Here is a 27,798-nt window from a genome sequence, read left to right as displayed (position 1 = left end):
GTCTGTCTGTTATTTGCTCTTCGCGTTACCGCTGCTGAACCGATTTACATTAAAATTGGGATGGAAATAGTTTAAGGCAAGGGAAGGACGTAGGACAGTTTTGGACAGCAGTGGGGGGTTAGGTATGTCTGTATTTAAAAAGAACAACTGCAAGGTTGTTCACACATACTCGTAGTCTCATATCTTAGAAATAGACTGTTGACCCAAATCGATTGTTTACGTCTGCTGAAGTATTCTAGTTGCGGGGAGATGTACAAGATGTACGAGGTGTACGTTACGAAACCTCGTAAACAATAACATGGACACGTGGCGCTTACGTAGCATTACGAATACTTATTCTTATTAAGTAACTCACATACCTACCTACTAAATATACTTGTTGATTTCGGTATGACATAGCACGTCTCTGTGGAACATTGGTACCAGAAAAGGTAATTATAGGTCAAAAACTTTGTTAGTATGAGTTAGGATGCGATTTTCCTGTAAATATCATAAAAGTCCGTTTAGGACTTTACAGCCTAATTTTCGTACTGTCAAAGATTTCAATCTCGTACCTTGTCACAGTGATAATCAATATGAAAGTCACTAGAAACTTCGTACTATTGTCACTGTGACAAGGTACAATACAAAATAGGTCGGAAATTAAATTATTTTACTGTACTTTGTAGGGTATGTTACCTTTTACTTCTTTAAATTTCTATAATGAAAGTCTTAGAAAAATGTATCAAAATCGTTAACTTTTGTAATAAAAATAGAAAATAAATCATTTATTTCAGGTCTTAAATAAAACCCATATTACATTTACAAAATAAAATTAAAATCAAGATTAAGACTTAAAATTAAACTTAAAATTAACCTTCAAAATTAAAACTATTAAAAATATAATTATAAAAAAACGTGTGTTGTAATTAATGGATGACCCCTTATAATTAGCGACACTAGGTAAAAATCATCACTTTGAATCATCATGTCTACATTTTCCACAGAAAAGACGCCGGTTTTCCTTACTCTGTATATACCTACTTATTTTTTTAACCTGTGTGATAAAATTAGTAGGTACAAATTATTACTTGTGAACTATATGAGTCCATATGAGTGATGATAGAATTCGTTTTAAAATAAACCATTAGCCTGATTCAGGTGTAAAAAATGGTCATGGTTCTGGGTTCGGATACGACCTTGAAGATCGTCTTAGTAATTGGCGCACATACGTAGGACTTTCACTTGGTTTCGCATGCACTTTTGAACTGTATAGTCTCAATAGTCTCCAGCAGAATAAAAAATAGGGTTTGTATCTTCCGATTTGCTCATCTGGGTGCCTAGCCAACATACCAATCGTTAACGCTCCGTTGCGTAGCGTAATTATCTCTCTCTATCACACCCTATTAGTGCGACAGTGACAGTTCGCTATAGAGCGTAAACGCTTGGCATGTTAGCTAAGCGCTTGTTCCCATCTGGATCTGGTACACTGAATATTTGTTTATTTTTAACAAAAAGCGCAACTATATAGTAAGAGAAGTGACATCTTGAGAAATCTTGACAATAAAGACCATTAATTTATCTATATCTATATACAATATCTGGGTGACCGAGCTTCGCTCGGAAAACATATAAAAACTCGAAAATGCGCATTTTCCCAGAGATAAGACCTAGCTAGATCGATTTTTCGCCCCCAAAAACCCCCGTATAGCAAATTTCATCGAAATCGTTAGAGCCGTTTTCGAGATCCCCGAAATATATATATATATATAAATAAATAAATAAACAAGAATTGCTCGTTTAAAGGTATATCTATATCTAAACTGTCATTCAATAGAACTTTGCTAACTATGTAAACAAACCGCCATACTAAAATTGACACTGAATGTCAATTTCCTAGTAACTTTTGTTTACATAGTTAGCAAGTTCTATTGAATGACACTTTATATACATATACGTAACATTGTAATGGACATATTTGACATAATCGGATATGCGTCAGTGTCTCTGTTTGTGTGTGTCACATCATGTGGATGTATTTTTTGCAATGTATAATTTATTCTAGTATCAATATCTACATAATACGAAAGACAAACTATTCTGACGCAACTTTTGTTATTCGAGAAGCACTTGTTTTATTGATAGGTAAAAAAAACAGTAGATAATCTACCTACTTTGTAATCCGTATCAAAACATAACTAATTACCGCTTGTACTCTCAAAGTCATAAGGAATAGGTTTTCAAAGTAAAATGAACTTTAAAAATAATCGAATAAAACATAAATCTTTACTAAGTTCATTTCACTGATAACGCTGAAATTGCAACCCATTATTTCCGAAATCTAAATCATAATATTTTTAAAGGACAGGATAAACTCGCTCTCTATCTTGATATACCTACCTAACGGCCATATTCGAGATTTAAGATACGTCAAATACTAGAGATTGAAACGATATGGAATGGATCTTTTTCTTCAAACAACGCGTCACTTTTGACACTGGTTTGACACTGACATATCCAATCCATATCGTTTCAGTCTCTAGTATTTGACGTATCTTAAAATTCGAATATGGCTGTAAGTCTCTTTTTAAAGTTTGTTTCCCCAGTGATGGAACTATTGGGACTTACGACATACTTACATTAGGTACTATTAGGAATTAAATACTGGACAAATGCCTTTATCTCCTTTTTCAACCCTCCCTTTTCTCAGCGGAATTTTTAGTCATCTTTTCGCATTTTATTCCGATAGCGATTTTTTCTGTTCTATGCAGCACAGCCAGGTTTGAAGTTTGAACCGACGAGTTCACACGTCTACATATTGCATCAGTAAAACTCTTGTTAACCAATTTCTGTTTATAAACATAAGTACCTACGCATGAAAATAAATTTACCCGTTAGGTAATTAAGTATTGGATCAATAAATAAATAGGCCAACCGGAAACCATTATCATTAATTAAGCATATGGGCCAAAACAAACAGGATAATCTACACATGCTAATGGTGAAGGACTTGTGAAAAACAATACTGGAGGCGTAGCACATTTTTAATGAACGCATGCCGAGGCAACAGACACTCATTCATAGATTATTATACAGGCTGTTTGATACATGTTTGCCAAATTAAAACGGCAGATAGGTTGAGTCATTTGCTATCTTCTCATCAAGCCTAGAAAATAAAATTTGCCCACGGTTTTTCTCACTATTGCGCACGCAACTATTTGAAATTACCGAAAAACGGGTGTAGAGTTGTAAAAAAAACGTGCGCCATTTTTTTTTTCTAGGCATGAGAAGATAGCAAATTATTCAACCTATATGCCATTTTAATTTGGCATCGATGTACTGAACTTCATTTTCTATGACAGGTGGCCGGTGACGTGATGTTTTCTAGAAAACGAAGTGTTAGAGGCTCCGGCCCGGACCCGGGCCGTTATAACGTGAGTCATCATTAATTGTTAGTTAAAAGCAGATATTGTTTTGTAGTCCGATATCGGGCCTCACTAATCGTCCGTTAATTGATTTAGCGCCACGTTTTGCGATGTTGTTTTATTTTCGTTTCGCTAGAAAACTGCGCAGTGACATTTAGAATATTGCACAACATAGATGGCTGGACACCATAATAACGCCATAAATTTTAATAGCTCTGTGTTAATACCTAAGGTTTTATCGATATAGAAATATTTACCTAGTATTAGAATCTATTGTGACTGTTTGTTTTAGTCGTTACCTAAACACCACCTAAGTAACATCTTTTACTTTCGATCACAATTTTTTTTTAATCATGACAAAATTTAAACTTTTTACGATTTAAAATAGGAAGAAGGTATGGAAGAAAGTAACAAAATCATAATATACAGTAGTTTAGACGGTATGTTGAACCGAAAACATAACTCATTAAAAAATATGAAAAAAAAGTTAAGGACTTCCTGAAAAAAGGAAAGGGCTTCCTGTGAAGGAAGGTCCTGCTGGCATAACTAATGCGAGTCAAAATTTCGCTTTTAGGTATGTCTTTTCAGGCCCCGTAGACAACATGCCAGTCGCTGACGCTCCGTAGCGAACGAAATGCAACTGTCACTGTCAAACTAACATGGACGATAGAGAAACACAAAGCGATTCGATGGCGAAGCGCAAGCGATTGTCACCTTGGCTAGGCGGCCGGCTCTCCCGCTTCCCTTCTGCGACCAGCCGGATTGTATGGACTGTCGGACTGCACAGTCCCGCAAGCTGTAGTAAGGGCATCCTTAATTGAGAATTACTATTGAGAAGTTAAACTCTCACTAAGACTCTTAATCTACGAACTAAATAGTTAGTCATAATAAAAACGATATCAAAATCTAAATCAGGTCGCCAGATAACCGTTCATTGGTAAGCAATGTTGGCATTGATTGTTATCAACGTATTATACATTCAAGCTTAATAAAACAAAATATCCCTTGGAATCTTATCACTAATACAGTGTGTAAATCCAATACGGGCGAATATTTAAACGGTGGTTAGCATAGGACCTAAAAAGTATATTTAGATAGATTTTACTTAGAAATGCATTGAAAATTTTAACCATACAAAATAATTCGGGCCGCAATGTAATACAACACACGTTACGGGATACGAGCTTTTTAAAGTAACTGTCAACGCTTGTTGGCATTTACTATGAAAAGCTCGTATCTCGTAATCTCTAGACTGTCTAGACAATATTTTATGTCTGTATGAAATTAGCCCTCGACACTGTCCGACGTCCGTATTTTTTTTTATTTAAGTACGCTATTTTTTTTTTCTTAACTTGCAATTATTCTACAGAACACTCGTCCTGTAGCTTCCTAGAGGTCAAAAAAGCAATTTTTTTCCATTGTATTTTGAGTCTTTTTTTCATTTATTTAATCAATTGCATTTGCCTTGGTACTTTGATTTTGATTTGTGGCGGCTACTGCGACTAGGTCTAGACCTGGGTAATTTAGACAGCAATAGACCGTTGCCTAAGTATTTTATGGGAATGATAGGAAGGAATCCTGTAATTCAAAGTACGTATATACTTAGGTCACCTTCAAAGCAGTGGAATGCAAAGTGATGTCGAATATAATTTACGGAAAAACAATAAGAACAATAATTTTTCTATACATAAAATCACGCGTATTAATTATGATTTAATTCTTATCTCCCGCAGACGATATTTATTTTTATAATTGTTACATAAATGCTGGCAAGATAAAAGTAGTTTACGAAGACGTTATAAGTAGATAACATTAAATATAGGCATGGTGATTAATAGATGTGTTGTTGTAATTAAGTACTTTATTAGTAAGAAAATGGTTTTTGGAAATCAATATAGTCAAGTGGGCAAGGTCAGTGTGATTTGTAGATGAGTACAACATTTCGAATATACATGTTTTCGATTAGGTTGCAAAGCGAGAGAGATATTTCGACTTCCGCACAAGCTCAGGGGGCCGATTTTTGAAATTCGACCGCTCGATTTTGTGTAGGTATTTCGTTCAGTAATATCTCCACTACTAGGCATGTAAATTCTACTAATAGAATTGAAAACGAGTGGGTCAATACCACTAGATTCCCAATTTCTATCGGTCGTATTTCAAAAATCAGCATTTTGCCGTTTTCCACCGATTTTCGAGTGACGAAATTGAGCGATCGAAATTCAAAAATCGGCCCCCTGGCCGTTCTGGGGATACCCGAGGAGTATATTCTAACTTTACAAAGTCATTTTGACATCACTTTCTCAACAGTTTGCTCATACTTATCTATTGGTGCAAGTGCAAGAAAGATGCGTTGCCAGTGATGTCAAAATAAGATCAATTCGTAAAGTTCGAGTTGGCCTCCGAATCAGTATACCACCAGATCTGCTAGTCCCCATCCCCACTGAGGGCCAAGCCAAGATAACAATCCTTGATAGGAAACGCCAATATAACGTCACATAACTTTTCGTAGCTTATGTAATCCCGATACATTTTTACGTGTCGTTTGGCGTTTGTCGATGCACGAATGTGCATTATTTATTAATACAATATGGAGAAACAAACATTTAAAAAAAGAAAAAAAAAACATACTACCGAATTGATAACCTCCTCCTTTTAGATTTGGAAGTCGGTTAAAAAGCAACCTAACCTCTAAAAACGCACGAAGCTTCCGTAGCAAGTCGAAAAAAAACAACGGTTCGGTCAGTGGTATCCAAACAAAACCTTGATTCGGTCAGGCGTGGCTCACTCCGCGATTTCGTCGCTTTGCTACAGGTAGCTAAAAGTACATCCGTTCCGGCCCCAATTTGGGGGGAAAGCCATAAGCCGCGCGTGGCGCTGTCGCCACCTAGCGGCCATATCTATGCTGATCGTAACAGACGCGTTTTGTTAGAGAGTCTTCTGTACTTAGTACTATCATTTATTCTGTGATTCGGTGTCCTTGGATGATGTCACGCGCCATGCGACGCCGCGGCGCCGGTGGCCCGCGCGTACCATACTTCCAGACCATGCGAGCTAGATAAAAACCGTAACCTACTACGTATATGTACATACATTCTTACGGATTTCATTAATACCAAATAAAAGCAAGGTACTTGTAAAATATCCCCATGTTTTATGTTTAAATAGGTAGGTAGGTACTACATACACTACATACTGTATGACTGAAAGTCAACAATTAATAAATCAAAATGCGAATGTAAGTAGGAAACTAGGCATGTGGAAGTCGCCCTCGTCGGGGCATCTCCAACAAAACCAAGTATTCAAAACTCATTGCCTGTTTTACTGCTTTATTTCGTCGACACATTTTAGAAGTTTAGAGTAGCTATGCGCAGGGTTGGGCAAAATACTGGCTTCCACGTATTTGAAATACAAATTACAAAATACATTTTTAAAAGTATTTGAAATACAAAATACAAACTACTTTGGTGACGGGTATTTGAAATACAAAATACAAATTACAGTGTTTAAAATAATGTATTTCAATTACAAAATATACCTTTATTTATTTTTGTGTTTAGCATTTAGTTTTAACGTTAACGAATATCCTTTCATATAAACTTATAGGGTCATTGCGCTAGTTTTCGTCCAGCTCTAGTTTACGTCCACTTGACGAAATTTGAATATATACCTACATTCCTGCACAAATTTGGACTGATTTCAATCCTTATGTCTAAGGCGTCTAAGCAATATATCTGTCTACATATAACAATGATATTTCGCAAAAAGGAAGCGCTGGTGGCCTAGCGGTAAGAGCGTGCGACTTGCAATCCGGAGGTCGCGAGTTCGAACCCCGGCTCGAACCAATGAGTTTTTCGGAACTATGTACGAAATATCATTTGATATTTACCAGTCGCTTTTCGGTGAAGGAAAACATCGTGAGGAAACCGGACTAATTCCAATTACGGCCCTAGTTTACCCTCTGGGTTGGAAGGTCAGATGGCAGTCGCTATCGTAAAAACTAGTGCCAACGCCAATTACTGGGATTAGTTTCCAAGCGGACCCCAGGCTCCCATGAGCCGTGGCAAAATGCCGGGACAACGCGAGGAAGATGAAGATTTCGCAAAAAGTAGTAAATTAGAAATGAAATATATATTTGATAATCCGTCAAGTCGTCGAAAACTAGTGCATGGACGGAAACTACTGCAATGACCCTATCCCCTAGATTTAAACGAAAAGTTCCACGCAGAAGTTGACCTAATATAGATCCAGTATCCAGCCAATGAAAATTGTATCTCGGCTGGATCGGAGGTTCGCGGTCGGCTCACAGCTTGTGCGAGAGATTAGACATTTTAGGATTATAGAATTTAATAAAATGTATTTATAGAAATGTATTTTGAAGCTTGAAGTATTTGAAATACAAAATACTAAAATACATGTGAGTGCAGTATTTGAAATACCAAATACAAAATACTTTTGAGGTAGTATTTGAAATACAAATACAAAATACTAATTTGTATTTCAAATACATGTAATTGAAATACTGCCCAACCCTGGCTATGCGAGCCTTAGGTTCATAACATTTCATGACGTGCGTGAAGTCACGTTTTTTAGGTAAGAAGTACCTGCATTGTAGATAGGCTCTTATATTATTCGAATCAAAGGTTAAAGTAAATAGATTGCTTGAGAAACTGCGTTTCTACTGTTTTATCGGCAAAACTTTAATTCGCTACGGAAAAACACCAATGTCGAATTGATAGTACTCCGTAATATTTTCTAACGACATAGGTATTTGTATTTGGGCGATTCTCAGAGATGACGTTCGGTGCCTGACTTCGGTGCCGAATTTTTTTTTTACTTATTTGATACGCGTCTTTATTTCCTAAAATCTAGCCTTAATATAAAAAATATTGGTAGTGGAGGCCTCCATTAGAACCTTATAGTTTTTATGATATTTGAGATTTAAAAAACACCGAAATCATGTGCAGGCACTGAAATCAATTTGCGTCACCGAATTCAAAAATGCTTACATATAAATCACACTTCAAATATATATCTAAATTATATTACAATATATTCATATTTTTCATTCTTATTTATTGATAAGCAATGTAGCGAGGCTAATGATATCCTAAGATTAAATAAGTTTAATAGATAGTACCTTTGTTTACTCAAGATTTTAAAATAACCAAGTTACGGCTTATGAATCAACATCTCTAGAAGTTATCCCACACTAATTGACTATCCTCATACAATGGGGTATGGTCCTGTCGACCACAAATGCGCACATGCACAGCAAGTGCCATGAAGGAGAAAATTTTTGTTTCATACAATCCGAAGGCACACTCATCAAAAAGAAACTTATATAACCTACACCCGATCAATAGAAACTTTTGAGTGGTGTTCAATACTCAAAAATATTTAATGCACTTATAAAACAATGTAAACAATACGGAAAACAAGTATTTTTGCTAGACCTATAAATAGTATTTTCGAATGACAGAGTTTTAAAGCGTGAACTCCCTCAATTTAAACCTATTTGAAGTGGTTAACTAATGCTTAGATTTATATTTATTTATTTCATAATATGAAATTGCATTATAAATTATTCTAAGCTAATCTATACGAATTTATATTATGATCGTCAACTATTTATTATATACAAATGTCAATACAGATAAAAATGATCATCAAATATCAATAGCAAAATAAATTCATCACAAAGTCAAATAAATATTGGGAAATAAATATACAATGTCAAATGATAGTATTATTACGGAAAAAAATGTCAATATGGCTACTTATACCTAGGCATCTCGTAATGGTCGTCAAATTATAAGTAGTTACAAATTACAATATAAGAATAGAGTAACAATTTTGATATTATATATTAAAATCAATTTATAATATTAGATGTCATTCCCATATATTCTTTTACAGAGTATAATGGATTTTTCAATAAAAAGGATATCACTTGGCGTTCAAATGCTTCGTCGTCGTCTTAAAGATCGAATCACCTATTAATTATGTTCTCCTGCACCCTCAAACACTTCGATGTTCAATTTGTGTTCATGGCCATGCTTTAGAAATATTGAGCAGTACGCTCAGTGCCTTTGAAGCGATCTCGACATTAGAAGGCCACTTTATTTTTAACCCCTTGTTCTGTGGGTGTCTTGCATAGTATTTAAAAGAAGTGGGATCTAATTGACTGCATTTATTTAATATGGCTGACACGTTTAAAGGTATCGAGGTGTAGGGCCTCAAGTGATACAGAGAGCAAATTCACATAATTTACTCCATTGGTTCGAAGAGAATATCAAGACAACAGCGGAAAGAGAGAAAGAAACATTGGGTCTACAATTTTCAACATACGTCTGGTGAAAAAAAAACTACTCATTGTAAACTAGTGATTTTGTGTACCTATACTATGACTTAATTTACGAACAAGCATAGTTTTATGTTTATACAACGTATCTTGTACTTTTTAGGTGTGCTAAGTTAGAAAATAAAGTACAAGAAACTAGTTTACAAAGCAGGTTTTGAATTCGGTGATCACTTTCTTGATATCGGTGGTCAAAAAATCCACCGAAACCAAGGAAATCAACACCAGTGATATCAAAATTGATCGCTTTTTAGCAATTACAGAAACAGCATTAATGATACAGAGGTGATGTAATAATGATAGATTCACGTACTTTTAAGGATTTTTTAATCACTTGCATAACAATAAATGCACTAAAGCTGTGGGAGAAAATTGCACCACCGATCTCAAAAAAACATAGGACCAAACCCACCGAATGATAGAGAAACGTTTAAAAAATCACCTGAGTATACTGTGACTGCACCTATACTTTATTCAACGGTTAAGGCACAACTAAAGCACATACTATGTTTGAGCCACTGAGTGGTCTACAACTTTGTAAGAATACAGACATGGTTTACAAATTACACCGAAATTAGTCACTAGCCCGGGACACATCGTAAATTTGGTTTTATTCAATGTGTTAAGCAAACACATTATTTTGATATAAAGAATATGATAAGTTAACTAATACCTTATGCGGGAATACCGATTATCACTCCGATCGAATGCCCCATCTTAAGTAATAATTTTTTGTTTCAAAAAATCTGGGTGCGGGACACGCCCACCGAACATCATTATTCGCATTTGAAATTTTTTTTCGTGTATTATATAAATAATAAATAAATAGTTTGATAGTGTTCCAGACAGAATATATGCTGGAGATTATGCCTGATTCAACATTTTCCACCGCCAACCATATTACACCAAAACTTCAAAGCCACCAATAAAAATTGGGCTTTCGTGAGCCCAAATTGTTCTCACTATGTGTCAAAACAAATGTTATTGGCTATATGACAAATGTAAGGTGACATAGCCGCCAGGCAGCCCTTCAATATCATAGCCTATGTGCATAGCCAATCCGCAATTTCTACATTCCTTTGCTAGACAGTACCTACCAGTCTTCGGCGCCGTGTTACTCTATTATTCATCGAAGCGTAACCTTGACCGTGCCCGCGAAAACAACCGAGCATACAATTGGCTCCGCCGAGGAATTCTATTGTTTTTCCATTCTCAGAGAACGCTTAGGCGCATTAATAATTTATTTTATCGGTTTTATTACCTAGAAATATTCTTGATTATGGTTCAATTGAGTGGAGCTATGTAAATTGATTTTGTGTAAATAAGTGGCTTTGATAACCAATAATATTCAGTGTAAAATAGCCCATTTCAGTATCGCTGTCATTATCATCATTTCACCCTTAAGATGGCCTCAGTTGGACACTGCCTACTACGGGATATTTTTCCATGAAATACTATCTCCCCTGCCGCCCCGCCCTCACAGAGTACTCGTTTCCTTCCTTTCTTTACCAAATTAAGTAACGTCTTCTAGATACGTGGGTACTTTTACTTATGTACCTAACTCAATATACTATGTTTTATGTACCTAACTACTTTTACTTGTTTTATTTAACTTGTACCTAGTGCAAGTAAATCATTCAAAAATAACTGTAGGCATAGGTAGGTATTCCATTAGGCTAAAGTCGAGTTGGAAGTTGGAAATTGGAATCAATTTCGACCCTGGACGAATTGCTTTAGGCATGCAGCATGCAGTTGATGATTGCAGAAGTCTACCTATCTAGTTACCATTAAGAGAGCGAGAAATTTAAACAAGGATTGATATACTTACCTACATAACATACCTTAAATGCTTTCACATACCTACTATTATATGTAGGTACTATATAATTACGTCCATTTAATCATCGTAACAGATTGTACCATTGATTTATGTTTCTCGTGCTCTCTTCTAGCAGTTACTGCGATTCTTAATAACGACACGATTAGGTATTGTTGAAGGGTGGCCTGTGGCCTCGGCTCCGTTTACGGTTTAAAACTGCATTAGTCGCAATCACAAACATGACTAATTGCAACGTGCAACGGGCACAATCTTGGCTAAAAATGCGATAATAAGAGTTTTAAGGAATGTTAAGTATGACCTTGAAGATCGCTACTACTGCATGCGCAATAAAGTGAAAGAATTGCGTGAGATTACTAAGACGATACTCAAGGTCGTATCAAAACCATGACAATTTGTTACATCTGAATCGGGCTCCTGATTTATTTAAATCGAATACTTTCATGACTCATATGAACATTGTTCACAACGAATAATTCGTAAATTAATAATTTCGCAATCGTCAAGGTCGTATCAAAACCAGATCAAAACCATAACAGATTGTTAAATTAGAATCGTACTCACAGTGCAGTTACGTACGCCTTTGACATCGAGTCTAGCCTACTCTTATCTTGCACATAGGGTTCATACGACGGATCCGAAATGTATGGGAAGATCCGCGGATCCAGATCCGGATAATGTCATACATTCCGGATCCGGATTGCAAACCCTACTTGCACAGTATAAAACCGTGAGTATTTCGGCTTAGGCACGGAACCGACGGAACCCGACCCGAGAGGCACCCGTGGTTTTATACCGTGGCCTTGAGTATGTTTACCGTTGATCGTGGTTGAACTGCGCTGCACTTACATAACCGTGACTAAGTGTGACACGCCCCCTTGTTTACAAACATTACAATAACATCTTAAAAAGTACACATAACATATGATTGATTTGTTATTAAATTACGACACTGCATCACTTTATAATTGTATGTTAATACTTATGTTAAACAAGAAATGTTTCAATAGGTATATGTTTTTAAATCTGTTCCAGAAAATGGTTATTTTTCGAAACATTGCGTTAAATTTATGTAACCTAACCCTTGGGAAAACTGGTTTTGTATTGACGGCTGTCTTTGGATCAATAATACATAAACTGAATTACTCGACTTATAACCTACCTTTTGCATTTACCCTTATTATGCCTACGTCGATTCTGCTGGCGTCCACTGTGACTAGACTCGCCGAGTCGAGTCGAAACGCGTAGCCGCAGAAATTCGCCTGACGAGCAATACGCGCGGAGAGTCGAATCGGCGCGCCGCGGCTATTTGTCAATGGACGCAGTTGCATAGAAAAATATAGGAGGCGAATTAGCTTATTGCGATTCGATTCGATTCGCCTCGGCGAGTCTAGTGGACGCCAGCCTCTTGTCCGTAACGGACAAAACCTATACCTATACAATAAAGCTAAAATTCAATAATTAACCTAATACAAATAAATATCAATAAAATCTGTCGGTAATCGTAACGGTAATACAATTTTTCCTGTTTAAGCTAGGGAACCGTAATAATACAAACAAACAACTAATTCTGGCCACTGGGAACTACAACAAATCTGTTTATAATGTGAACATTGTTAACGAGGCAAAATACAGTTTGCAGAATAATGGTGTTTGCAAAACTGGTAATTTTAATATGAATGCGGACTTTGAATGTAGACACACCGGTTTGCTTTCGTCTGCTCGAAATACTAGGTATTTTAACAATGTTCGAGACGAATATTCTATTGTGTAGCATTTGCTAATATTTTTCAAATACGATTTTGTGCCGATAGTTTTTCTGCAATCGACGTGCTACATCTTCATTATTTCACAAATAAATAAAAAGCGGGTAAGAGCATGTCGTAAAATCTTAATAAGTACTTACACATTGCTTACACATAGGTACACAGGCACAGGTCAAGTGGAAGATGACACAATAACTCGTGTTCGTGCCACGTTAAGTAGGTATATACCTACGTCGAAACATGGAATCAAACCTAGAGTCAATGTCCTCTCAGAATATTGAGGGCCATCGTACGAATAAAACCACACTTAAATTAAATTACCACTAATTGGCAAATAACACGACTTTTAAACGACTACGTTGGATTCGGATGACAGTTATTTTCATGATGTAGTTAAAGCAGAGTTAAAGTCTGTCAAGCTATTTCCGTTCGTAGAAAAAAGCGGCGAAAAAAATGTGGGCGCGAAGGGTTATCGTCCCATTGAAGATTTGAATTTCGCGCCTTTTTCTACTGACAAAGTTGTTTGAGTGGCTATAGTTAGTGACATTTTTGGTCACACCCGTTAGTAAAAAACCGGCCAAGTGCGAGTCGGCCTCGCGTTCCAAGGGTTCCGTACATTAGGTCCGACTCACGCTTGACTGCCCATTTCTAATAGGTTTTCCTGTCATCTACAGATAAAGAACTATTTTGTGTATTTTTTTCAAAATTTTAGACACAGTAGTTTCGGAGATAAACATATAAGGCCGAGGCCGAAGAACTTGGTTTAATATAAACAACCCTTCAAATCTACTTTTAATTAAGTAGGTACAATTTGACGTCAGAGGGCCTACCGCGAACCACGTTCGACGTGTTGCCTCTCTGTCGCACTTGTAAATTCGTACGTAAGTGTGACAGGGAGGTAACACGTCGAACGTGGTTCGCGGTAGAACCTCAGGTTAAATCTTTTGCATCACTTAGGGCCACTTGCACCATTCACTAACCCGGGGTTAACTGGTTAAACCTGGAGTGACCATGGTTAACAGTACAATTTGATACTGGGTTAATTGTTTAACCGCTTAACCCCGGGTTAGTGGGATGGTGCAAGTGGCGCTTAATAAGGAAAAGACTACAACTCACTGATGAAATCTATTTAAAAAAATATAAATATTTACGTAGTGCGAGAAAACACTTCGACTCGCCGCAACGTATAAATATCAAAACATGCGGAAGTGAAGTTCTTGGGAATGAAGATGAAAACAACTCGTAGTTGCAAAATCTTATATTTCTAACCTTATTGTTCAATACTAAGGTTGAGTTTTCTACTATGGGATTGGATAGGATAAGAGCTCGGAGACGTTAGTCCCGTTGAGGGTCAACTACCACTTCATTAGTGATTAACGGCATTGATCTGTTGATGACTACGCATTGGAATTGTTATTTAAATTCACTCGACAGCATTTTATGGGCGGTTAAACTGTATCTATGTATTAAACTACATATATATAGTATGGTACCACACTATACCATAGGTACACTTAATGAGTGACGGATAAAAATATTAGAAAATCCTTCTTGAAATTGAAGTCGATTAATAATCAATTACACACATAAACTTTACTGAAAAATTATTGCTACTTTTAAATATCAAATTCAAAGTCAAAACTTAAAGGCTGGCTAGAAAACCCAGACCGAAAACAAAAAAAATACCTACATGTTTTGCTATACCCTTCCAGGGTCCATTACTACTTACTTAATTTTACAGTGCATTGGTGTTAACTGTAATGCTGTAAAATTTGATTTCAATAAATATTAATATCAATTATGTACCTATGTAACATACTGGTTTGCAAACAAATATCTCTACCTCTGTCTAATATATAAATAAACCTCGGAACACAGAGCAAGAGATGGATCATGAAATATTCCGGTGATGTGAAAAATAGCTTACATTTTTCCCATTTTATAATAAGAAGTTATTAATAAAACTGAGTGGACCTATGCTAACGTGAATTTTAAGACACATGCTCGGAATTAGACTGAATGGACTGTCGCAATCGCGTGTTTTGCCAAGAGCCAAGACCGTACCATTACTTCCTTGTCGCTGCGTAGCTTAACTGTTCATTCGTAAACCTTACTGTAAAGACATAAGGTTCACGAAAGGTCAATTGCTTATATATGTATAAGTATTGCTGTTAGGGAGCGGACGTCATGATATAAATACGGGCTAAAATTAAACAATTATTTATATAAAAGCTCGTTCTATTAATGCCCGTAGGTCACTGGTCTTGGAGTTTTCCTGTAACTTGCGATGATAACATCATACGTTTATTTAAAACTAGCGACCCGCCCCAGCTTCGCAGGGGTAACAAATTATACATAAACCTTCCTCTTGAATCATTCTATCTATCAATAAAAACCACATCAAAATCCGTTGCGTAGTTTTAAAGATCTAAGCATACATAGGGATAGACAGCGGGAAACGATTTTGTTTTATACTATGTAGTGATAAGGTTAGTTTTATTTATTTATTTAACCTTTATTGCATTGAAAAGAAAAAAGTACAAAAGGAGGACTTAATGCCATAAGGCATTTTCTACCAGTAAAGCAAATCGATTTCGGGCGGTACTATTACAACAACAACAAAAAAAATATACAAATACATATGATATGATTAAGGTGTTTTAAGTATCCTAATATATTTTATTTTATTTCTTCTGTTACAACCCGTTACATTGCAATATTAGTTTTAAGTACTAAAGTATAAGTTTCTCTTTAAATCATGCAGTCATACAGAAATTTTACGCAGTTATTTAATAGGTAGTTAAATATAACGTTTACGCATCAATAAATAAAATTGTGAGAAATGCGTAAAATTGGATACAAAACGAATAGTATTTCACACAACAACAACAATCTTTGTAAGTTTCAGATTTTGTTTCATCATTTCAAAAAGATATTAGAGCTAGTTTTAGACTATAGTAGCCTTACCACGACTGCCTGCAATGTCAATCTGACATATTCATTAACGTCTGTATAACTTATTTTGTATACATCTCACTCGCACTAATATGCCAGTACGAACGAGATGCCTAGAGAATAAGTTACGCTCACGCTAGCGAATATGTCAGTGTCAAAGTAATAGCCGTATATGTAGTTGTGTGGTTTTACGGTAGTCTGTGCGGAAAGAGAAAAGAGTCGTAGAATGTAAGGCCTTCCTTACATTACATGACTCCTCACTCCTCTCTTTCCGCTCAAATATTTGGTGCGTTTGTGTGTGAGTAGAGCATATATGTGTCAGCTATTGCTACATGCAATTAGTATTGTTTCCGATCCCAGCATGACACATCTGCAATGCGGAACGGTCACTGCCAAGGTCCCGGTACCATGGTTAGGTAATGGTAACACTATGATAAGAACATGCGTGGAAAATGAGGAATGTCCATTAAGATTGCCGATATAATAGCGTCGTTATTTTGAGATTGGGACTCATTTCATGAGATATTTCTGTACTAGTCTGATTAATATCGATTTCTAGCTGTCTAACATATAGTATAAACTATGAAATAGGTACCTACATATAATAGGGATGATGACACATGTTGAATTTTATAACAAAATCTAGTAAATTAGATAGCAAATGAGCAATTTATCTCAATATTGTGCATGGTTATTAAAAAAATACATGGAAATAATACAAAAATACAGCACCTGCATGTTTCAAAATTTAAGTTTAATTTTAACTTTCAATAACGAAATAAGTAAGGATACCATTCGATTCCTCACATTTTATCCAAAAAAAGATTGTATAGCAACTTTAAACATAAACGCAATATTTCACCGACAAAAATGCAATTTTCTTGTTTTGTTCATACTCAGACCTCGCGACCAGACCTTGACGTCACGTTCATATAGCGTTTTGTTCGGGGCGTTTCGCAAGTGAAGTACGACGGTCGGACTTTAACTGTCATTGCTGACTTTTGTGTTGCTTTAATGCAATGGGTCCCATATAGACATTTGATCCTAAAAACAAACCTGATTGATTGATACCATAAATGAAAATTTGTCATATCTAGCCTATTATAGAACACATAGAAAATAACACATTTATTTGTTTCTGTAACAAATTTATATTTGACAGCTACTTTTATAGCTTCATATTTTTAATCAGTAGCATTTTTAAGTGGCGTAGGCTTGCTCCCAAATTATTTAAGGAAATCTTAGATTACTCTACCAGGCACTTGTGTGTTCCGGTCTAACAGACAGTATCCTATCACTGAATGAATGTATGAAAATCGAATAAAAATCGTTTATTGGTCACAATCTTGCTGTTCAAAATTGAGAAAGGGATGGGGCCTCCTAGTAAGGATATCAATACTTGTGACAGTAGACCCCGCTCTTCCAGCAGCAAGTTATTGACCGGAGGCCCCTTCCGTACCAGAGGCCGATGGCATTATGCCCGCTCTGCCACCCTATAGTTGAGCGTTTTCCAAAAAAAGTGTACATGTCATTCATGTCTTCAAAATATTGACTTCTTGGGCTCATTTTACTCAGAATCATTTGTACATTCACGCCTCATACATGAAATAATGTGTCCCAAAATTTTGTATGAAAAAAAAAATTTCCAGTGCGTCACGTTCATACAAATAAAAAAAAATTCATACAAGAATGTGACGATCAGGAAAGGAAATTTTTGGACACATTTTTTTATGTATGAGGCGTGAATGTACAAATGATTCTGAGTAAAATGAGCCCAAAAAGTCAATATTTTGAAGACATGAATGAAATGTACACTTTTTTTTTGGAAAACGCTCAGTTACGTTACGCCACTATTTTTCAACTCATTAAAGTTCCGAAAGTCAATGTATCTCCGACGTGATGGCATTGAGTGAGCGGTCAATGGCAAGGTTACTACGAAGGTTTACTGTTACGGGCATAATAATATTTGATCGAAGTTGTCAGTCAATGGATGGAAATCGCAATACCTAATGAGAATAATGGATGAAACAATTATTTAAGCAGTTACATATTATATAGGTAGCCATTTAAACACATGGAAAATTTATCTCCGAAACTACTGTGCTGTAACATTTTGAAAAAAAAAAAACACAAAATAGTTCTTTACCTATCGATGACAGGAAAACCTATTAGAAATGTGCAGTCAAGCGTGAGTCGGACTTAATTACTTAGTTTTTGATGCTACCCCTACGGGTTTTTTATAGACATTTCACTCACGTTTCACATGAAAAAATTCATTGTTAAAAATTGTGTATTGTGCCCTTGGAACCCTTGGAACGCGAGTCCGACTCGCACTTGGCCGGTTTTCTTTAAATGTCCCGGTCTGAGTCCCCACACTTATGGCAACCCTACTGTAGTCCTTTGTAGCTTTGTAGCCCGGTCGTAAGCATTGCACGGATGTCCGCACCTCCACGCAGCGCCATATTTCTGCCAGGGCAGGAACGGATGTCCTTTTCAGACGTAACACGGGAGTATTCAGACTCATGAAATACCAATTTCATTTATTCTAAACTAGCGACCCGCCCCGGCTTCGCACGAGTTAACAAATTATACATAAACCTTCCTCTTGAATCACTCTATCTATTTAAAAAAAAACGTTTCAAAGATCTAATACATACAGACAGACAGACAGCGGGACGCGACTTTGATACTTACGCACCCTAAAAAAGTTTATTAACTCTCCATAGTGAAATAAATCACGTTGATGTAATTTTATATAAAAATTCATTAGTAAAAGCACGACACAATATACAACTGCTAGTAAAAGCAAGCGAGTGGAATTCACTCTGACCAGCGAGTAGTGCTAAACATTCTAAAAAATACGTTAGTTTCAATTTTCAATAACATGTGTACAACCTGGAAATGAATTTTCTACGAAAAGAAATTACATCCTGTAACGGATACCCTTATTTGACAAGTTGGTATGACTTGTATATGAGGTAGAGTAGAATTGTTAAAACGTCCACGTTTTATTTTAAGGCTTCGGCTTGGATTTCAAATAAATTCTCAAGATTTCGTTTAATTAAAAAGATGTGCAATATGAGCCCCAAGGACTAGAACAGGCAATTAAACGCAAATAAAAGTAAACGTTGTTTATTACTGGAGCACGAGGCGAAAACAACTGTTATACTCGTCTATAGCAGACTTTAGACGGTTGCTATGGTGATTCGGACTTCAAATGTTTATTTGCCTAAAGTGAAATAAGATAAATATTATTACTCATAGGACAAATAAAGCTTCTGTTGTGGAAACTAGACTAGACGGCGATATATACATAGACAAAAAAAATAATTCACGAGGACTTAATTTACGACGCAGGAGGTCACGGGTTCCGGTCACTACCGACATGACGAGGCTGGGGTAGGTTGTAGTTGTAGGCTAATATTGAGATTGATACACTTAGTAGCTGGAATAAGTGTTTGCGTGTAAAGAAAGTAGAGATTTTTTAGTCTAATCTGAAAGGAGAGGTCTAGATTAAAGTGATTCCACAAAAAGACGGCCGCGAGCGTATGGATTTAATAAGTAGGCAAGAATTATATTTAAAGTAAGTTGTAATCATCATAGCCATCTTTGCCTATGCCTAAATCCAAGTAGATAAATATAACAACAAAACTGCTATCGCGAACTCATAGGTAAAAGATATGAACAAGGAAGTACACTTCAAAGTCTAAATCTGATAAGAATTTATGCGAATTCTAAAAATTCGCACTTAGGATAGATAACTCGTCATTGAAATCTCACCCCTCAATACTTGCAATAAAGTCTAAGATTTATCCAAGTTCATAATTCCAGAATACAATCAATGGTTATGTCAACACAAACCAACCTAATCCTAAACTGATAACGATGATAGAGTATCAGATTTCATGTATGTCGTGATAAAGGTATAAAAATAAAATAATAAGAAGCTTCTTGTTATATCGTATCATGCGAGCACGACGTACGGTAACCTTGGGGCTGACATTACATACAATAAACATAATAAATCTAGATTTAAAAACCCTCGATAAAATTATTACAACCCCATCTATGTAATTGAAACAACTAAGAAAGATCGAATTTAAACTGTTGTAAGACATACTAACATTGAATAATTTAACCATGAACCTATAATATTTAACGGTTTATGTTTAGACTCACTTGTTTTTAGTCAGTCGCGCTACATGTCTAAAATCAAGTGAGTCTAAACCGTCAAATTATTCAACTAAGAATGATCACTGGTGTTGAATAAAGCGTTATTCGTTGCAATCATGGACCCTACAAAGGCGTAGCAATATATTTACACAATAATAAAATCAAATATTTACAGTTTACACATAAAAGTAACTTTTCCGGTGCTTGACTTGTTCCGTAGCACTACGTCGTAGCACGCTAATTATCTCCCGTTTTGCAGAAAAAACTCTTTGTTAGTACTATAGGTATGTATATTTGCTGTGATATAAATAAAATATATCTTTATGTTGCGTGTAAGAGTGAAACTTAGTAATGTTAAGATTGTTAAGCTGACCAATCGTCAAATTCATGATCCGTTAGCGAACATAGGTATTTCATCATTACCCATAATATAGAAAGACACTTTAGACACAAGGACAGTTGAACTGCATACCTGCAAGGTTCATCCACAAATAGCACTACGTCAATACAATTGAAAACGTTCCGGCCTCCCTCACAACCAACAAATTGCAGTTATTGCTGACACGGGCGTCATAATTATCGAACACGAGTCTTCATTCTCACTGAAAACAATTTAAAATTGAATAAAAATTGTATTGGAAGCGATCCTCTCGCTTTGGCTTACTGATAAATGAATGTGTCGAAGAAGGACGCGTAAAAATATGAATTGATTTGTTTGTCGCAGAATGGACGCCCCGACCCCCGGACGATGACCTAGTTCTGCATAACCTCACTTAATGGAGATTCATTTAGTGCCGACCGATTCAATTTCGTTTCGATGTAACAGGTTAGGGGCTCGTATTTCAATACTGGACCGTTTTAGGTAGATGTTGAGCGTTGAGCAATTATGCTGAAGTGAACAATATATCAATTATAATTTGATCATTTATTGATACTAGGGTTTGTTTTACAGCTTGTACGAGTACGAGTATAATACCTAATATTTAGTTGAGGTAATTAACCTCAACCTGGCCCACTTTAATTAAGTGGTAGGTACCGGGTAACTACAATTTTTTGTGTCAACTAAAAATATTTGCATTTTTTTCTAGGTCGGCAAGGACCAAATAACAGACCAAGCTAACTTTGCAGTCACAATGTATGGTCGAGTCAAAAACAATCGTCAAATTTCTATGAAAATATGACTTATAAGAGTTATAAGTTATAATCGCACGACCACACTTTGTAGCATTAAAATGGGTACCGGGTTAGCTTGGACGGACCCTACTAAATAGCATTACTGATTATGCATCTTTAAATAATGTGACATTACTTTCTCTAAAACAAAACAAAGATATACCGCCGTACGTGTCTCCGCACACGCTCCGGTTAGGAAATTATTTTCAGGGCTGGCACGAAGACGAGGCGGTACGCACGTAACCACTGCTATAAACAGCAACCCTGCACGCCACCACGGGTTGTTGGCCTACAATTAATGCGTGCCAATTAACAGGTCGCGGGACAGCTCCTAGGTTTTAATAGTAGGTAAGTTTGTAGGTTAATTTGGCTTCAACCTGGCGAGATTGATACCTGTCTACTAAGTACGAAGATAACTACGTAAGCTAGAGGTATATTGTATTAAGTGCCTAGGTATATATACAAGTGGTTCTGTGAGCTGTAGAGCTTACGAACCCCCCTGGCTTCGTCAAAACTTTCCAAGAACGACGTAAGTATATTATCGAAGTTGCTCACAAAAATTCATTAAAATAAATACTCTTACCTGTGGAAGAGAACATCAGCCGGGCAGACAGACATACGAAAGTATGCTCAACAATGTAATTGAATAAAAACAAAAAAATTGTATTGATAATGCTGAAACGAACCAGCGCAGGGGCGCACGTAGGTACCTAGTAGGTAATATTAGTAGGTACTATACCTAATACTAATATTTACAGCGGGGTTACTCACCTTCGGCCTCGCCACACTTTGTTATCTCCGCGGGGAATTAGTAGTGGCAATTAGGATTTAAGGGCAACAATAAGTTACGGAAGGCGAGGCGAGGCGGTAATTGATATTTAGAGGTAATTTTTAGAAATTAGCACTGAGCCACGTACCTATCATATAATCTATTATGTGCTTTCCTTATGCTGTTTATTGTCAGTCTTTTATCTTCCTGTCTTATTTCAATATTTTTAATGTTCCGTACGAAATATTTGTTAACGGAGCACTAATAATGATCACTTTGGTCTTGTAAATCTGTTAAATGCGTTTTTTATTTAATCATTAATTAGGCGTACAACGTTATAAAGTGCGAAATTTGAAACATGCGTGTTACAGCTCTAGCGAAATGTATCGTAACCCTGAACCTATCCAAAATAGCAGCTCGTTACATTTTTACGCAGCATTTAAAAATCGCGTTGATGATGAAACAGATGTTGTTATTGCAAATGCCAGGGCCTCAAATTAAGGCCGGATGCTATGTGTAGTTTGCTAAAAATTGTGGTTTTATTTCCGCACTAAATATTTCATACTGAAAACCGCGTAGTCGCTTGTAGTTTGTTCAGCAGGCTTTTATTCGAGTCTAAACACATAACGATTCAGGTACCTACATACTTTTTGCAAACATTAGGTAGTTTAACTCATATTTAAGACTCGTAACTTTAGTCTATTATGATTTTATTTTACGTACGTTGCTATTAACATTTCATAACGCCTCACTTTCAACGCACAGTTGTGCTACGCCGTAGCACGCCGGCGGAGTACGCATCACCCCCATACATAGGTACAAATCCTATGTACTTATTTATTAGTGTGCGACCGCAACCGGATTTTTCGCCGAAACCAAAACCGAAACCGAAGGTTCGCACTCGTTCTAAGCCTTTTCATATGCCGCAGTGATCCCGATATTGATCTCAAATTAGCATCATATTTCAAGATTTTCAAATTAGGTACTAAATACGCAATTACGCACCCTGGTGACTCATGGCTTGATATCACCATATTAACGGCTGATGACACACTTGCACTAATATTTGCTCAAACTCGGACGACCTTGAGCACATTCGACATTTAAAAATTTGTTAATGATTTGTTGTTGATAATGTCATTATTTACCTACTAGAAGCTTTGGTGTTGTAGCGGGAAAGCGCTTACTTACTTAATTCAGAATCCTAAATCGTAAACGTGTAACCGCATTTAGTAAGAGTGTGAATGCACTGACTAGAAACAAGTTTATGAGGGTCCTAGGTAAGATGCCAATAAAATTAGGACGACTGAATTAATTAAGGTGTGTGAAGCGTTCAAGGCAATGCGACTTTATTTGATACTAGATGAAAGCCCGGCTTCGCTCGGGTGAAATGTAGATATTTCTGTAGTTATCGGTTACAATGTCATTGAGTTTTCACTTCTGCCGGCACTCCCGGAGTGCAACCCGTTGCTTGTTTTTTAATAGGCTTACTACACGCTCAAACCAAACACCTTGCTCAAACACGCATCGACATGCGTCCGGCGACGCGAAACGTAATTTAGAATTTCCGAACGCACCCGTCAATGTCAACCAACATGGCCGACCTTTTGTTTGGCATTGATTGTCGAAATTTTTTCACTTTCAAATGCAAAATACGCGACAATCCGAATTTTGCGAATATAAGTTGTCGATTCAAAAGTGTTTTGTTTTTTTTTTCTTTTTTTTTTGAGCATAATTTCATTGGCGGCTATCGTGGAGCGGGTCGGAATTATTTATATAGATTTATCAATCGCTTTTCGGTCAGGGGAAAAATCGTAAGGAAACCCGAATAGTCACAATTAGGGTCAGTTTCCCCTATGGATTAGAAGGTCAGATAGCAGGCGCTTTCGTAAAAAATAGTGTAATGTGTCAATTCTTGAGAATAAATTCAAAATGTCCGAGTGAACCCCCTGCGCCGTGCCATATTGCCCGTATAAGGTTAGCAGGATAATTATGACGATGTTATTAGTCGCAGCGTACTCGCTCGCACTTCTGGATCAGTACGAGAGAGATGCAGATGCAACAGCGAGTAATGACAAAATGAGATCAAATTAATATTATGACTGTGTAATTGCAAATCGGCCTCCTTGTAGTGATAACCACGGCTGAACAAATACAAATAGTAGCGGACGAAATACAAACATACAAATAGCATACAAACGATAATACCACGATTATATTCTCTTTGGATACTATGTACATGCATTATTTGCATGTAATCGAATTGTGGTCAGAGGTGTTTTATTGCAACAAGATGGAGCCTGATGCCTACCTTATGTAATTTGATTTAAAGTTCTAATTTCTTCAACAAAATATCTCGAGTTATCAGCTTCTTCCCGCCGTGTACGGATATGTACATGAAAATTTCGTTATCTGCCTCTCTATCGCTCTTGCGTATTTTAGTGATAGACAAGCGATACCGACATTTATATTTTCTATGTGCGCGATAGGCCTCCTTAGGTTACCTAATTCTACATTGCGTGAGCCACTGCCTCCTCCCACAAAATGCCTTGGAATATCCCCACTAAAATGTAATTCAATAGAACTTGCTGACTATGTAAACAAACCGCCATACTAAAATTGACACTAAATGTCAATTTACTAGTAACTTTTGTTTACATAGTTAGCAAGTTCAATTGAATGACACTTTACGGCCCAATATTTTGCGGCCTTTATATGAAAAAAAGTGCAAAATCATTTTAATTGAACTTATTATTGATATGCAAACAATGGAACCAAGGTATATAAATGGAAACAACATTAAGTATATAAGACCACTTGTAATGGCAATTAATTTTATTTTCAAGTTTAATCAATTCAGTTAACAGTGACGTCGTTTCTATTCTACGTTTTGTTGTACATATTTGGTGCTAACTTAATTACAGTAGGTACGGCTATGTTTCAACTAGTGTCCGACCGAAGATTCGGTTTCGGTTTCGGTTTCGGCTAGTTTCGGCCAAAAAATCATGTTTCGGCCGTAGTTTCGGTTTCGGCCAAAAAACGGCCGAACCTTTCGGCCGGGCCGAAACTTACTAAATAGTACTTCGTACTATGAAACTAAACTATGTAACAAAGACCAAAAGTTGACGAACAAGTTAATATGTATACAGAAATGAATTGGTTTATTATAAAACACAATTCCCCTAATGAGGGCACCACTGGACGGTCGACGCAGTCTTAGGAGGCTGTCAATACCTAAAACGCGCACACTATCTAATTGTATCGGAGTAAATGAGATAGCACTGTCGCATGTTAATGGGCCTGGGCAAGCGAATAATAAGAAAACTCATCATCTTCCTCGCGTTATTCCGGCATTTTTGCCACGGCTCATGGGAGCCTGGAGTCCGCTTGACAACTAATCCCAAGAATTGGCGTAGGCGCTAGTTTTTACGAAAGCGACTGTGGATTATTTGTGTAATATTAGGTACTCGTTAGCGGTCTAGGTATAAATGTTTTGACATTGTGATTTTATTTCAGACCCATAAGTCAAAAAAATAAAGACAACACCATTCAATGGTGATTTTAAGACCAATCTTGGCAATAGGGAATAGGCAATTACGCAAAACTGCGTAGAGGGCGTCACTAGCTCAATCACATGGCCTACCGTGAAATACGACAATCGAAAGTTCGGTTTCTGCTTTCTGCCTCTCTATCACTCTTGCCTATTCGATTGATAGTGAGGCAGATAACGTAATTTCGATTTTCGCGTTTCGCGGTACCTGTAAACAAACCGCCTTGATGCATCAATGTCCTAGTGAAAACCTGTCAAAAAACAGTTTAAGTATCTAGTATGTATAATTTACTTACTCTATGGTTTAGTATGTGCACTGTTGCTACACTCTGGCGGCAGAACATTGCAGTAATACTCCCTATTATTTTCTATCGAGCCGATTTCGTTCAATCATGTATTGAGTACGACCACGGTCTTTAAAATATAATGAATATTAACATAATTCATTTTTGCTTCATTAAAACAAATAGTTTTTCTTAATAAACTGCTTAAGTAACATCAGGTTCTTAAAAAAAGGAGTGTACAGGTCGGCAACGCGCATGTAACACCTCTGGAGTTGCAGGCGTCCATAGGCTACGGTGACTGCTTACCATCAGGCGGGCCGTATGCTTGTTTGCCACCGATGTGGTATATAAAAAAAACAATTTCAAGGACATTGGGTGTTGACAGCCCCTTAATATATATGTGTATAAAAGCGGTTTTATGACATTTTTTCAACGATTTTTACAAGTCTACAAAAGTTTCGGTTTCGGTTTCGGTTTCGGTTTCGGCCGAAACTAGAGCCTAAGCCGAACCTTCGGTTTCGGTTTCGGTTTCGGCAAAAAAACATGTTTCGGTCGGACACTAGTTTCAACTAAATTATTCCTAACGGACCTATAATGGTTGCAATTATCGCACGTTAAGGTGCAGTAGGTTGAGTCAGCAGTTCTTGAAAAATCATAGCGCTTTATTATATTGTAATTTGTACGGTTGCCATAAAAATTAGCAATCTTGAGGTCTTTCTCTCGTAACTTCTTCGATTCGACCCGAAACCACAGAATAAGTAATAGTACTACCGTACAGAAAGGACCCTCTTCCTACAAAACCGAAGTTAGACAGCGATTCAGGGTCGAATCATGATATCCCTTTCTACCTTATGGCACTATCCCTTTCGGCTATTTAGGGTTGTAAAAATTCAAGTCATTAGAAGAAGAGAAGAACCTGGGCCGTAAAACAAGATTTCGCTAACTCACCTTTTAACACCGCGCGATAGTAGAATGCAACCATAATAGGCCGCTCTGGCCGTTGGTCTCATTGATATAGCTGGTCAACCAAATCTTGTCAGTAAAAAAAGGCGCGAAATTCAAATTTTCTATGGGACGATATCCCTTCGCGCCTACATTTTTCAAATTTACCGCCTTTTTCTACTGTCAAGATCTGGTTGACCAAGTATAGTTTTGTGTGTTAACATTACACCCCTTTTTTGGTTAGTCGTGTAAAAATGTGGTGGGTTGGATTTAGGAACTTAATAATAAACAATTACGGTGACAACCCACTGCGGCGCACAGCTACACTACGCATAGAGTTAGATCAAGATAAAGTCTGTAAAGATTTTGATAGCACACGCAGTGCAAGTTTTATTTCAAAGTTTTCAAACGTCAAACTTCTATGAAATGATGATGTATAAATAACACTTGCACTGCGTGTGCTACCAAAATCGTTGCAGACTTATCTTGGTCAACTCTAGCAACAGTAGCTCTTAGAGCCACCCCCCACTATAAACTCAACTCTATGGCCGCTGCTCGACGCAACGTTGGCGCAACTGCGCAGCGAC

General features: G+C 36.8%; 1 long non-coding RNA gene across 2 annotated transcripts; it reads left to right on the top strand.

Annotated features, from left to right (window-relative positions):
• Positions 1-111: 111 nt before the first annotated feature.
• LOC134654244 (uncharacterized) lies at positions 112-26,647 on the top strand. 2 transcript variants are annotated; one of them, XR_010097317.1, is made up of 2 exons: positions 112-122; positions 26,512-26,647. It is a non-coding gene; the product is annotated as an uncharacterized LOC134654244 (long non-coding RNA). The 2 variants fall into 2 exon arrangements; XR_010097318.1 differs by lacking the exon at positions 112-122 and adding an exon at positions 24,269-24,278.
• The last annotated feature ends 1,151 nt before the right edge of the window (positions 26,648-27,798 follow it).

The sequence above is a fragment of the Cydia amplana genome, chromosome 14, assembly GCF_948474715.1.
Source record: "Cydia amplana chromosome 14, ilCydAmpl1.1, whole genome shotgun sequence".
Taxonomy (NCBI): domain Eukaryota; kingdom Metazoa; phylum Arthropoda; class Insecta; order Lepidoptera; family Tortricidae; genus Cydia; species Cydia amplana.
The sequence above is the reverse complement of the archived record's forward strand: the minus strand, read 5'-3'. Positions and strand labels throughout refer to the sequence as shown.